Source organism: Elephas maximus, chromosome 9 (assembly GCF_024166365.1).
Source record: "Elephas maximus indicus isolate mEleMax1 chromosome 9, mEleMax1 primary haplotype, whole genome shotgun sequence".
Taxonomy (NCBI): Eukaryota; Metazoa; Chordata; class Mammalia; order Proboscidea; family Elephantidae; genus Elephas; species Elephas maximus.
In genome coordinates this window covers 111,189,962-111,204,633 of record NC_064827.1, presented here as the reverse complement: position 1 = coordinate 111,204,633, position 14,672 = coordinate 111,189,962, and the positions used below count along the sequence as shown (strand labels likewise).

Genomic DNA, 14,672 nt, shown 5'->3' with positions numbered 1-14,672 from the left:
TGAGTCGGAATCAACTCGACGGCAGTAGGTTTGGTTTGGTTTGGTTTTCCTTTCTCGGTCAGGTACCTGGGAGGGTAGGCAGGCCCCAGATTTGGAACCAGTAAGCTACTCCTGAGCAGGGTGACCTTGGGGGAGCCCTTTCACCCCTCTGAACCTCAATGTGAGGCTAGTATCCCTACCGCAAAAGGCTTTGGGGGTTCCTGGGAAAAATCCGTAAAATGCTAAGTATGAGAAGTGAGTAGCTGGTTAATTATCACTCATTCAGTTCCTTATTTATTAAAAAAACCAAAAACATAGAATTGCTTTAAAAATATTCGACGGTTTAGTCATCTTACCCAAGAGGAACGTTTAGCATTCTACTGGAGAAGCAATCCTGGTTTTAAACTCTTTAGCTGAAGTGACGTCTTGAAAGCTTTCCAGAAAAAAAAAAAGGAGACGATAATTACAGACAATTCTGATAACACTGGAGCCTGACGAGAAGCAATTACTTCTTTTCCTTAACAAAGAGCTCTGATGTGTCTACACTTAAAGTGCAGGCTTGGAGCTTTTGTTTCCTTGAGTAAACAGAGAGTGATACACAAAGACAAAGCGCCCTAATGGTGGCCTCTGGGCCCTGGGTAGCTTGAATAAAGGATCATTCCAGCCTGTGTGGGGCAACTGCCCAGCACCCACCAGAAACCCCCACAGCCCAGAGGCTGTTGCCCTTCCTGCTGCTCCATGTCCCATCCGCTGAGACATCAAATCCTGCCAAGGGCACTCCCTGTGCTCACGTGAGCCCACCCTTAGCTCTCAGCTTCAATTTATGATGAACTATTTGTAGGGTGCGATGCTGGGCTCTGGGGCAATAACTAGAGAGGCTATGGGTGGGGGGCACCCACAGGCTGTCATAGCAGCACTGCCGTAAGGGAAGAAACGAAGGATGGATAGATGGGTGGATGGAATGAAAAAAGGGAGCAAGGGAGGGAGGAAGGCCGGTCTTGAGTGTCCACCGGGAGGGGTGTGAGCGATACACACCAACCATTAACAACAACACTGAGGGTTGGGATTGTCCAGGATTGGGAGGCGGACAAGGTGAGTACCAGCTTTATGTATAATATTTTATTTTTAAGAAAAATACACTTATGTGTCCTTTGCAGAATTGAAGGAAACCTGGTGGTATAGTGGTTAAGAGTTTGGCTGCTAACCAAAAGGTCATCAGCTGGAATCCACCAGGCACTCCTTGGAAACCCTATGGGGCAATTCTGCTTTGTCCTATAGGGTCACTATGAGTCGGAATTGACTCGACAGCAATGGGTTTGATTTTTTGCAAAATTGAAAATAAACAGAACTGTGTAAATAGGCTGCCCTTACTGGCCACAGCTGCAACTGACCTGGAAACGGAGCATCTTCATGAAGAAACAGAGGACCAAGGAGAAGCCGGCTGGGTGCTCAGTAGCTGGGCACTCACAGGGACCCTGGGCAAGTCACTCGCTTCCTCAGACCCCTTTGCTGATCTGTAAAAGGACAGAGGTTATTGATCAGCAGCTTTCCAAGGGCAACGATGGACAGCGTGCCTGAGTTATGTCCATTATCTCTAAGCCTCTACCGGAAACTGCAGTTTTCCCAGACCAGGTGAACAAGTGACCATTTTCTTTGGGCAGAAAGGCATGGGCCTGGTGTGGTCCATGCTACCCCGATCAGGAGCGCTGATGGTCTCAGATGAATAAATGCAGGCAACTGATTTCTTATTCCTTAAGCAGCAGAGCTTGTTTTGCAGGCAAAATGTTTTGAAAGCTGGTTGAAAAAAAAAAGCCCCTTAGACTCTGAAACGTGCCATGAACAGCACAGAGAGCCTGAGGCTGTCTCTGACCAGGTCGAGAGCAGTGGAAGGGGGAGGGGCAGAGAGGAAGGGGAGAGGAAAAGAGGGAGGCAGGAAGGGGGTCTCCAGGAGTCAGGAGGGGACAGGAGGGGGGTGGGGGGGTGCCGGGAGTCAGAAAGGAGGTGGGATCTGCTCTTTGCAGCAGACAAGTAGACAGCAGGTCCCACATTAACCTGCACACACCCCCGCAACCCCCCCCCCACCTACAGTGTGGTAGACACTCAACGCCAGGCTGGCCTCCTTGACCAACACCTGCCAGGCCCTGCCCAGCCAAACGAGTGGTTCCTGCCCAGCTGCCCCGAACAGGAAGGGCGGCCCCACACTCCCCAACATGGTCTTTGGCAAAGTCACATGGCTGCCAAGGTGACATCAGCAGGAAGTCACAGCCTGTTGACTGTGGCACAGTGAGGGCACAGTTTCATCTTTAGGGCACAGCAGCAGCTACATGGGCCCTTAAGCATGGGCAGCTAAAGGACTAAGAGCGCTGGAGTGTATGGGAATACCCTCTGCTGAGGCGGAGCTGACCTGACGGCAACAGGTTTTAACGGTTGGCAGAGGAAAGTCTACATGAGACGACAGTATATTTTATGATGTTACAAGTTTGGTGTCAGACAAAAAACTCTAGCATAGTGCAGCTTTGTCCAACTGAAATATTCTGAGATGGAAAATTATTTACTAAGATAGGCCAGGAATTACTAGGGTTGTTGTTAGATGCAGTCGAGTCATAGCAACCCTATAAACAACATAACAAAACGCTGCCTGGTCCTGCGCCAGCCTCACAATCATTGCTATGTTTGAACCCATTGTTGCATTCACTGGATCAAGCCATTTCATTGAGGATCTTGCTTTTTTCCGCTGACCCTCTACTTTATCAAGCGTGATGTCCTTCTCCAGGGACTGGTCCCTCCTGATAACATGTCCAAAGTATGTGAGACAGGGTCTCACCACCCAGGCTTCTAAGGAGCATTCTGGCTGTACTTCTTCCAAGGCAGATTTGTTCATTCTTCTGGCAGTTCATGGTATATTCAATATTCTTTGCTAACATCATAATTCAAAGGCATCAATTCTTCTTCAGTCTTCGTTATTCATTGTCCAGCTTTCACAGGCATACGAAGTGATTGAAAATATCATGGTAGTACTATAATTACTAGAAAACAAAAAGGCTTTCCTCATTTATTCTTCAACAAAAACAAAACCAAACTCATTGCTGACGAGTCGATTCTGACTCATAGCAACCTTATAGGACAGAGAACCGCCCCAGAGAGTTTCCAAGGAGCACCTGGTGAATTCGAACCACCAACCTTTTGGTTAGCAGCCGTAGCACTTAACCACTACACCACCAGGGTTTCTAGTCTTCAATGAGCATATATTACTAGAAGCTATTTTCATTCTAAAAGCCCCACATGTGGATTTCTAAAAGAGCCAGTTAGAATTTCATCATAAATGACTAGACCTGGATTACGACACACAAAATGACCAAATGAGGGGAACCGCCCTGGGCCGGTGGCCTGTGTGGGGACAAATATCTCAGGGCTGCTCCTGCCCACACCCTGTGTAGTCCTGCTCCTTTTCTTTGGGGCCTGGCTGAACAGCTGGGAGCAACAGGACCCTCACAGACGGAGCCGTTGTCAAGGGGAGCGGGTGCCGAGTCGGCCACCCCAGCACTCACTGTGTGGGTGAGAGCTCCAGCCACTGGGAGGAGCAACCCCATCTCATGAAAGTCCAGGGCAGGAAGGGCAGCCTCTGAGGCACGGGGCTACAGCCCCGGTTCTATCCGTTGGGCCAAACATCATCCAAGCCAGCCTAGTCTGGCAGCCACATACTTTCACTGCTGACCCAGCCTTTGTCCAGCCTCATCCCTGGCAGCTTGCAGGGGGCTTACATGGGAGGTAGGAGGGGCAGGGACCACCTCTTGCGGGCTTTTAACACCACCAACCCCTACCATCATTTGTCTTCTCCTGACCCAAGTCAGGGATTCGGAGTATTGGCACAGCCCAGAATCCATTTGTTTACTTTTATCCTGTACATTTAACTTTTAAAAAGATGCCAAAGAAAGAAGAAGGAAAGCAAAAAGAAAAGGAAGAATGAAAGCAAGCAGGAAAGAAGGCGGGAAGGAGGGTAGGAAGGACATGGGATGAGAGAGGAAGGGGGTCAGTGAGTCAGCTGGATAATCAGTTGGCTAGTTGATTAGTAGTGCGTAGTGGTTAGCTGAGCCCTTGAGAGCAGGGCACCAGGAGTCCACCATGGCCCCTGGGCAATGGGAAGCTGTTGGGCATGCCTTGGCTGAGTGTGGAGCAACAGGGGTTTAACAACTGCCTCCTCCTGGCACTGCCAGTGCTCACCTTCCTGCCTCACACACCTGGAGCATGAAGCTGTGACCACAGCTGACTCCCAGCACCCCGAGGGACAAGGTGGTAAAAGCAGCAGGGGGCTGGGGGAGGGGAAGTCCGCCCTTTCCATGTCCTGCTGGAAGGCATGGTCTGGGAACCCCAGCCATGGCAGGATGCCGCAAGTGCCCCAGAGCCCTGAAGCTGACACGGAGAGCCCCCAGCTCAGGAGGTGTTGCACGAGGGAAGCACAACACACAGCTGGGACAGCAACACAGCTCTCACCACTCGTGCGGAACTAGCCACTACGTGGGACGACGCTCCACTCTGACCCCCACCCCCAGACTGTGTGTGCAAGGCTGTCTCCTAGGCCCAGACCAAGCCAGACCCACAACCGTCTGGGTGAAGGTGGCTGTCATGGAGCGAGCCGCCCTAAGAGACTGAGGCAGGATGCCCATTTTGCAGATGAGGACATTGAGGCCCCACTCTGCCTAATGGTGTCTCCGTGAATCCCACGCCCAAGAAGGCGTCGAGGTGCCCTCACTTCCTACCTGCCCAGGCACCTAGAAGCCTGTGGTCAGGGGCAGCATGATGATCTGACTGCTCCCTGGGCAAGGCAGGCTGATGGGGCACTGGCTAGGACTAGCACTTCTTGGAGCAGATGGGGGAGCCGCTGTTTCTAGGTAGCCAGGCTGGGTCCCCAGCTGGTGGACCCTCGGCACAGCATCAAAATGCCCTGCCTCTGAGGCCAGCTGGCCTTCTGCAGGCCCATCCCACTTCCCCATGGTTGGGGCAGGGGTGGGGCGGGAGGGGGCCGGCTGTGAGCAAACCAGATGCTGAGAAACATGAAACTTTTCTGCACAAATACAAACCTCCTCCAGACAGCTTCCCTGGGGCTGGGGTTTGCTGTCACTTTACTAGTTGACAAAAAAAGACCCTACCCACGCACACACCCCACACATGCTCCCACAGATACAATACACAGGATTGTTCCTTGCACGTCAGACTGATCTTAGGTCATAATGCTTGTATTCTCGGTAATCCTAGAAAACTACAGTATCAGATAGAACACTCAGACCATCCTGACTTCGCGGCTATAGAGCATAGAAGACACACAGCCAAAGAGCCAGAGACAACTTGGTGTCCCCAAAGGACCCGGAGGCACAAACCACAAACCAATGGCTGTACATTTCACAGTCTCTTTAAAAAAAAAGTTCTTTAAAAAAAAAAGTTCTCCAGTCCATATTTACCCAAAGGGCGAGTTTTTGTAGTGAACCTCACACTTCCACATGGCAGCACCAAGCACCCCGTCTTCCCTGGTTTTATCTTCTCCTTTGAGTGGCAAGTCCCCAAGAGGTGACAATTCAGGGAGACGCTTAGCAGCAGCATTGTTATTGTTGCATGCCTATAGGACAGAGTACAACTGCCTCATAGCGTTTCCAAGGAGCAGATTGGCAAGGTCTTTTCTCCCACAGAGTGGCTGGCAGGATCGAACCATTGACTGTCTGGTTAGCAGTCAAGCGCTTAACCGTTGAGCCACCAGGGCTCCTTTTAGCAGTAGTAGTAACATAAAAACAAAAAACAGCCTGGTATCTGAAGCCAGGTTCCCATTGTCATAGCAACCTCACGGGCACTGTGCTTTTTAAGCACACTCTCTTTTCCCTTATCATCCATTTGAAGAGAAATGGGAAATGGCAGAAGGCTTGGGGAAGCCTGCAACTGAGCTGGGTATGATCACAGCATCCACCACGTTATAGGTTGTTCCATGAAATATCCGGGACAATTCTCCGCACACCCTGGTCCCCCAGCAGGGTCTGGCTGAGGCTGTCTTCCAACAGCTCAGTCTGGGCTCTGGTGTGCTGAGGAGCGGCACAGGGAGTTTGCAATCACATGTAGCTAATTACAACCACTCCTTCCCATTACACAGGCCAGAGAGAGTCATCGTCCCCCTCACTCAGGGAGGGGTGGCCCAGCCCACCACCTGGGAAATATGTAATGCACTCACTGGCATTCCGCCCAAGGGACCCAGAAGGATGACCCCCAGGGACTGACACAAGGGGGCACCTCCACCTTTGTGGACACCAATGTACTCACCCGCCTTCCTGTGGGGAGATGAAGAAGAAGAGTCCGTGCACCCCGAAGCCTGAGGCTCACAAACGGGAGCGGCCGCAAGTACCGCCCAGCCTGGCCCGACGGACACACCTCCTGTCTGGCTGTGGCCAGCTGGACTCCGGGAGGTCTTGGCTCAGCTTCCTAGGGAGACTTCTGAAGGGGTCCATGCGGAGCAGGGGACCTGGGGGTTCATGGCATGCCCCTGGTGGAGCCTGGGTGCTGTCTACCAGGCTGGTATCCTCCTGGAACACTAAGGCCCCTGTGCCACCCCACCAGCCCCTGGTCAGCCCAGTGCTAAAGCCAGCTTGGGGTCCGTGAGCCCAGAGCCCAGGGCAGGCCATTCACAGGGCCCTGGGGACACAGTGGCACCCACAGGCAGCCCCCTCCTCTTCTGGTGCTCACTCACAGCTGCAGGGAAACACTGAGCCTTTGACAAAGCCAGTATGCTTGTTGGGAGAGCCACGAGGAGGGGCCATGGTGCTCAGAATGGTAACCATGGAAATGTGGAGGGGGGTGGCCAACCGGCTGGTGGCAAATCTGGAAGACAGAGGAGGTCCCTGCGGCTTTGGCCTGGGGAGGGGACTCGGGCAAAGACAAGACGTTCTTGACACCTGTCCGCCCACTCAACACCTCCTGCAGACTTTTTAGAAGGTACTGCCAGCAGGGGGCTTAAACCCGCCATTGCCCTCTTTTGGTATATGGACACTTTACCACATGCCTAGGGAGGGCATATTGGAAAACCTGCATTTGCTTAAAGAGGTCTTTGTTTGGAGACTGCGTGTGTGTGATGAGTATGTGTGATAGAGAGTGTTTATGTGTGTGCATGTTTGATGGAGGGTGTGTGACATGTGTGTGCGTGATGGAGGTTGTTTATGTGCATGTGTGATGGAGGGTTTGTGATGTGTGTGACAAAGGGGGTGTGTGTGTGATGGAGGGTTAGTATGTGTGTCATGGGTGTTTATGTGTATGTGTGATGGACGGTATGTGTGTGTGTGTGTGATCCAGGGTATGTGTATGTGTGGTGGTGTGTGTGCAATGGACAGTGTGTATGTGTGTGTGATGGAGGGTGCATATATGTGTGATGGAGGGTGTGTATGTGTGACAGAAGGTGTGTGTGTGTGATGGAGGGTGTGTGTGTGTGTGATCCAGGGTATGTGCATGTGTGATAGTGTGTGTGTGATGGACAGTGTGTATGTGTGTGAGGGAGGGTGTTTATGTGTATGTGTGATGGAGGATATGTGTGTGTGATGGTACGTGTGTGATGGAGGGTGTGTACATGTGTGTCATTGAGGATGTCTATGTGTGATGGGTGTGTGTATGTGTGTGTGTGTGTGTGATGGAGAGTGTTTATCTCTGATGGAGGATGTGTACATGTGTGATGGAGAGTGTGTGTGATGGGTGTGTGTGATGGGTGTGTGTGGTGGGGCTGTGTTTGTGTGTGATATTATGTGTGTGATGGAGGATGTGTACATGTATGTAATTGAGGATGTCTGTGTGATGGGTGTGTGTATGTGTGTGATGGAGGGTGTGTGTGTGATGGAATGTGTATGTGTGTGTAATGAAGGGTGTGTGTGATGGGTATGTAGGTGTGTGTGTGATATCAAGGGTGTGTGTGTGATGGAAGGTGTGTGTGTGATGGAGAGTGTGTGAGGGATGGTGTGTGTGTGATGGAGGATGTACAATGTAATCATGTGTCACACACACACTCCATCACACACACACACACCCTCCATCACACACCTTTCACATATACACCCTCTATCATACATACACACCTTCCATCACACGCGCACACCCTTCATCTCAAACGCACACACCTTCCATCACACACACACCCTCCATCACATGTACACACACACCCTCTATCACACACACACACCCTCCATCACACACACACATGCACCCTCCATCACATGCACACACACTGTTCTGTTCATCACAAACACATACACACTGTCCATCACACACACACGCACGCTCCATCACACACACACCCTCCATGACACACACACTGTCCATCACACACATACATACCCTCTATCTCACACATCAACCTCCATGTCACACACACACATACACAATACACACTCTCCATCACACACACAGACCCTCCATCACACACACACTGTTCATCACACACATATACACCGTTTATCTCACACACTGTCCATCACATACACACACACACCCTCCATCGCACACACACAGCCCATCATACTTGGGCACAGTCCTGCCCTGGGCGCTTCCCCTCACCCTTGCAACCACCCAGTTACTATGGCGATGCTAATATGGCAGGCACTGACTGAACACACGTCTCCACCAGGCACTGTTCTGAGTACCCTATTCTTACCACCCACTTTTCAGCCAAGGAAACCAAGGCACAGAGAAGACATAGATCTTTTCGGTGTCACTGTAATTGTAAGTAGAGGAGTCTGGGTAGTATATGCCCATATTACAGATTTTTTAAGTGTCAAAGGTGACGTCCACCTGCAGAGACACACTGGCAGATGGCCAGTGGGAGGCAGGAAGTGCAGGGGCGGGGCAGCACAGGCTTAGCCACTCCACGCTGGCCCACTTGATGGGGGCAGACCCACGGCCAAGACAAGTCAGACCAGTGGTTCCCAAGGCAACGTCGCCTGTACAAATAGCCATGCCTGAGTTCCCCCAGGCCTTTGTCCTCTGCACTGGTCTGAGCATCTGTCAACCCAGCTGTCCACTAGCCAAACTCCCCGGCTTCACTAAACATCACCCTCAGGGAGGGAGATGCAGACTTGGAGATGCACCAGCGGAGGGTTGGAGAGAACCACAAAGTTCCCCACAGTTGCCCTCAGACAGAGGCCTGGTAGGAGAGGCGGGAATCTGAACTTGAAACCTGCACTTCTTACTCTGTATGTTTAAGTATGTCCCTAAAAAAAAATGTCCCTAGCCGTAATGAAATGCCTGACAGAGAGCACACTCACATGCTACCTGCGAAATTAGAAAAGAACACAGTGGAGAGGACACACCTGAAAGGGAGTGTGGTGTTGGTGTTGGAGGCCGTGTCACCTGCCGAGCAGGCCGCCCTCCGGTGTCTGTGAAGGTCTCACAGGGGCCTCGCGCCCCCAATGCTGGGCAGCTTGACGGAGCATGGACACACAAGCACCACCATGCAGGCACCAGGCACAGTGGTCGCTCAGTGAATGTCGCTGGCATTATATTATTCCAACATTTACACTGGCTTTTTATTTTTGTTTGGAGCCCTAGAGGCACAGTGGTTAAGAGTTCAGCTACTAACCAAAATGTTAGCAATTCGAATCCACCAGCCGCTCCTTGAAAACCCTACGGGGGCAGTTCTACTCTGACTATAGGGTCGCTATGAGTCGGAATCGACTCGAAGGGAACACGTTTGGTTTTTAACGGGAATCTGCTCTGTGTGCTGTTTTAGAATGTGTTTTCTGACCCCACAATGTAATAAAACGCTCCCTTTTATTAAATATGCTGCATCTGTGTGATTCTGTCTGCACCGCATGCTGGCTCCTTCCTGGGCACCAGACGCAGCTTGGTTCGCTCCTACCAGAGCTAGAGTAATATCTGTTGCTTCTCCACCCTCTGCCCCTTCAGCTCCTGATGGTGAGGGGGAGGCGTGGGCAGAAACCAGCAATTCAGCGGTTTCTCCCTTCTCTGAGGGACACCTCTCCCTCTGCACTCAGCCACAGATGTCACCCAGGCTTCCAGTCTCTGTCATCGCACCACAATGTATCCTTTCCACACACTCCCGCTGCCACTTAACAAATGAACACTACACACTGTCTGTGGACCTAAAACTTTCCAGACCTCACAACTCCTCAGAAGTCCAAAGTACAGCTGCAGAGTCAAGGTGTGTTTTTGTGTTCCCCTGCCTCCCTGGATGGGAAAGAGAGGGCTGTAGAGCCGGTTCCAATCCCAGCCCTACTTCCTGCTGTGAACTTGTCACCTTTGCACCTCGTGGACCAGCCTTACCGGGGCCATGTGAGCACAAAGGCCGGCACACACCAGCTGTAAGCTTCTCACATGCTCATTCACATGAGGACTGGGGGTGGGGGTGATGTGCAGGGCTACTTTCAGCCCCACTCCCACTACAACAGAGCAGGCATCAGGGCAGGGCAGGTCCTCTCGGCATTCAGAGGCAGCGCCTGCTCGGCAGCTCTACGCATGTCCCCTACGGCCTTTACAACGCTCTGAAAACCAGTGCAAATAAAAACATGTACTTGTGGCTAGGAAAATTCCCTTCATTTCAATCAATTTTCTGTTGGTCCTGAAGAGCTGATGCATCATAAAGTAGTATGTAGCCAAGAAATAATTGTGAGGGTTATGGAGCAACGTGGAAACACAGAGGAGAAGAGGCAGAAAGAAGGCAGAGCTGTGACTGCCACTCTGTAAAAATGATTCCTGCTTAAAAAGAAGCTGCAGAGTGAAGGGCTGGTGGGAGAGTGGGCGGCTATTCTTTCTCTTTCTCTTAGCTGATCCTTCTTACTGCTGTGATGAAAAATGTGTAATAAATAAAAACCAGAGAAAGAGGACTTTACTTTGTCTTCTGAGCACCTGTCGTGTCCCAGACACTTTCTGCAGGTGACCTCATTTTACTGCCTTGATTGCCGTGCCAGGGGCTCCTGGCAAGAAAGCAGCTGGACCAAGATTCCAAATCCAAAGCTTCTGAACCCAAAACTGACACCAGACCCAGACCATCTATCCAAAAAAGGCTGCCTCACAACTCTTAAAAACCACCGAGGGGCTAATCTAACCCTGCAGCACTTCCAAGGTTCACCTCAAAGTCCGCTGCACCCTTGCCCTAGAGCACTCGCTCCCCAGAGATTACCTCCCTCATGTGACCCTCCCCCCCAGGTGTCACCACGCCAACTCAGCACCCAGGGACTGAACCATGGTTGACTTTTCTCTTCAAAAACCTTAGTAATGAAGAATGTTCCTTATCTGAAGTTCAAACAGTGTGGATTCTCCCACGGCAAGCAGAAAAATGGCAGAAACACTTTAATTTCCAGCATTTATCTGCTGGGTTTAAAAATATGCAGGCTGCTGCCCAAGCAAAGGTTCCTTTCTCCTTTTGCTGCCAAGGAGCAAGAAAGTCAGAAGTATCTTATCCTCAGAGAGTGGGCCTTCTTTCTTTGTAGCATTTGCCCGTGAGCCTTTGGTGTTTATGCAGAAGAAGCAGGAAAGCGGCCCCAGCAGATAGTTCTGCTCCCACGTCCACAGCCTCCATCCATCCTTCGCTTGACCGTGGAGGAGAACTGGTGACGGCAACGACTTAACTCTAAACATCCACGCCTTATGGAATTGCGCAAAATGCCCCTCTCACGTCCAAGCATATGGCCACAAGGGGGCAGCACAACCACGTGCTGTGTGTCCGACTTCTCAGGACTAACCAGCCCAGTAAAACCTCACTGTCCTTGGAACCTCTGAGGCAACCCATTGAGCCATGTAACAGGTGAGCACCATCTGGTAGATGAAAACCCGCCTCAAAAAAGAATTTCTTTTTTCTGTATCAGTGGTCAAATGGAATGAATAAATTATTATATAAAGGAAGTAAGAACTATTTATTAATATGTTATTCATAGACAGAAGAAACAATAGCAATAATCTTTAGCACTTGGTACCTACCAGACCCTTACCTAAGGATATCATCTGCCCCAGCGAGGTGGGCATCATTCATTCTACCCTACCAATGACGAAGCTGAGGCTCCGGCGGGGGGAGGGGCTCTCCACACGCATGCTCCACAGCTGTCAGCGGGCTGGAATCAGCGCCTCTCCAGTCTAATCCCAGATCTGCTCTCACCTCGCTGGCTCCTCACCTCCTGATACGTGTTCGTCTGAAAATGTTTAGGGAAGAGCTGTCTTCAATAAGAGTGAGCGGTGAGGAGCCCCTGACCACAGCAGTTCCAGATTCTCATCCCTGGGTTCCCAGCACCCTTGACCTCAGCGAAGACGCCTCCCGGGCTCTGGATTCAGCCCACCTGGCTGCCATCGGACTCCCACGTCCCCACCATCCTGATGGCAAGCGGGGAAGGGAGTGCGCGCGTGCACACACACACACACACACAGATGTGAACACACACGCGCACCCCTACCCCATACACATGCTTACGCACAGTTCTCAGCCTCTTCGTGAGAAGCTGGAAAATTAAGTCAGGTAACCAGAAAAATAAGGGTCAAAAGGTGCCAGCCGGTTGTAAACACTGAAGATGGCTGTGAAGTAAGTGTGCACAGAAAGCCCTGACCCCCAGAGCTGCTGCTCCCTAGAAGCGCAGGGCAGAAAAAGGCTCCCACAGTTCTGGTTCTAACCAGCCCTTCAGTTAAGCTGGGCTTTTCCTTGCTCGCTGACAAGACTCAGGGTTTGCCTGACCCTGGTGGCCAGAGCCAGGGGCCCTCTTTTGGAGTGGGAGGCCCCCTTGCTCATTTCAGCAGCCGCACACCCCAGCAGCCCCTGTGGACATTGGGGCCTCTGGATGAGAGAGCCCTTTTATCGGCCTTAAGGATCTCCCCGAGTCTGAGCGCAGCACCCAAAAACTGGCCGGGTGCCTCCTGGGTAGGCCCCAGGGCCCCTGCCCATGCAGGCTGGGAGAAAACAGTGCCTGGAGCATGGGGCTGGGAGGCTCAAAGGTGCTGGCAGGGCTGACTGGTGAGGTTCTCCAAGCCAACACTCACCACAGGGGGAGTAGGCTTTATTTAACCTGCTCTCTGTGGAAGGGCAGCTCTGGGAGCCTCTGCAGGATGTTTGGGATGACCTAGATTCAGGCTGTTGTCTGATGTTGTTTGATCTGTAACCAAAGGACTCCCTCCAATAATTCTTGTAAATTTGGTTTGGTTTTTACATATCCCCTTAATTTCTGTTTATCTGGAAATGTCCTAATTTCACCATCATATTTGAATGAGAGTTTTGCAGGATATATTATTCTTGGTTGGCAATTTTTTTCTTTCAAGGTTTTCTATATGTCATTCCATTGCCTTCTTGCCTGCATGGTTTCTGCCGATTAGTCAGAGCTTACCCTTATTGTTTTCCTTTGGTAGGTGACTTTTTTTCTCAAGCTGCTCTCAAGATTCTGCCTTTGGATTTGGCAAGTGTGATTATGATATGCCATGGTGATTTTCTTTTGGGGTCTGTCCTATATGGGGTTTGTTGCACTTTTTAGATGGTCAGTTTTTCATCTTTCATAATATTAAGGAAATTTTCTGTCGGCAAATCTTCAGTGATCCTCTCCATGTTTTCTGTTTTCTTCCCCTGTTCTGGAACTCAAATCACACACTACATGGGCGGGAGAAAGGAAAGAAAGGATGGGAGAGAGAGAGAGAAGAAACAGAAAAAAAAAGAAAAGAAAAGAAACTAAGAGAGAGAGAAGAAACAACAACAAAATGGCTCTGAGGGAGCCAGCCAGTGATGGCAGTGCAGACCCAGGAAGGCTGAGTACCATTGGCTCTCTAGCTGACTGGTGAAGCAAAGGCCCTTCAAGAAGGGGTAGGGGCAGTGCACAGGACTAGGTGGGCAGGAGAAAGGAAAGGAAGGATGGGAGAGAGACGAAACAGAAGAAAAAAAAGCAAACACACTAAAAAATTATGGCACTGAGGGAGCCAGCCAGTGGGGGCAGCGCACACCTGGGGAGGCAGTGTGTCAGTGGCTCTCTAGCCAAGTGGTGCCGCATGGCCCTTTGAGAAGGTGCTGGGACAGCACATGGGGCTAGCTGGGTAGGAGAAAGGAAAGGAAGGAAGGGAGAGAGAGAAGAAACAGAAAGAAGAGGGGAAAAGATAAAATGGCACTGAGGGAGCCTGCTGGTGGGGGTGGCATGAAACTGGGGAGGCTGTGTCAGTGGCTCTCTAGCCAAGTGAACCCACACAGCTCATTGAGAAGGGGTGGGGACAGTGCACAGGGCTAGCTGGGTGGAAGAAAGGAAAGGAAGGAAAGGAGAGGGAGGGAAGAAACAGAAAAAAAAATGACACTGAAGGAGCCTGCTGGTGGGGGTGGCTTGGAACCAGGGAGGCTGTGCCATTGGCTCTCTAGCTAAACAGTGAGGCACAGCCAATTGAGAAGGGAGGGGGATGGGCACGGGGCTAGCTGGGCAGCAGAGAGCAAAGGATGGAAGAGAGAGGGAGAGAAGAAATAAAAACAGCCAAAAAAAAAAAAAGTAACAAAAAATGGTGCTGGGTGAACCAGCCATTGTGGGTGGGATGGACTCGGGCAGCAGCGAGCTGGTGACTCTCTGGCTGAGCCACTACAGCCCATTCGAAAGTGGCAGAGGCCTCGTACTAGGAAGAAGCACAGAGAGTGGAAAAGCGTGTATTCCTGTTTACCAGGTCCTCTGTCTCCTGTTTGGAGCTCCGTGAATTTGCCTTCTCGTACTCCCCGTCTGAGA

General features: G+C 51.1%; 1 protein-coding gene across 1 annotated transcript in view; it reads right to left on the bottom strand.

Moving 5' to 3' along the window:
* The window catches only part of FGD3 (FYVE, RhoGEF and PH domain containing 3), a 138,868-nt gene extending 136,717 nt beyond the window's left edge, over window positions 1-2,151 (bottom strand). The window contains exons 1-3 of the mRNA XM_049895419.1: window positions 2,066-2,151; window positions 1,371-1,493; window positions 336-412 (exon numbers count right to left, since the gene is read on the bottom strand). The gene's annotated coding sequence lies outside the window, so the exon portion shown is untranslated. The remainder of the gene's footprint in view (window positions 1-335; window positions 413-1,370; window positions 1,494-2,065) is intronic.
* Window positions 2,152-14,672: the final 12,521 nt, after the last annotated feature.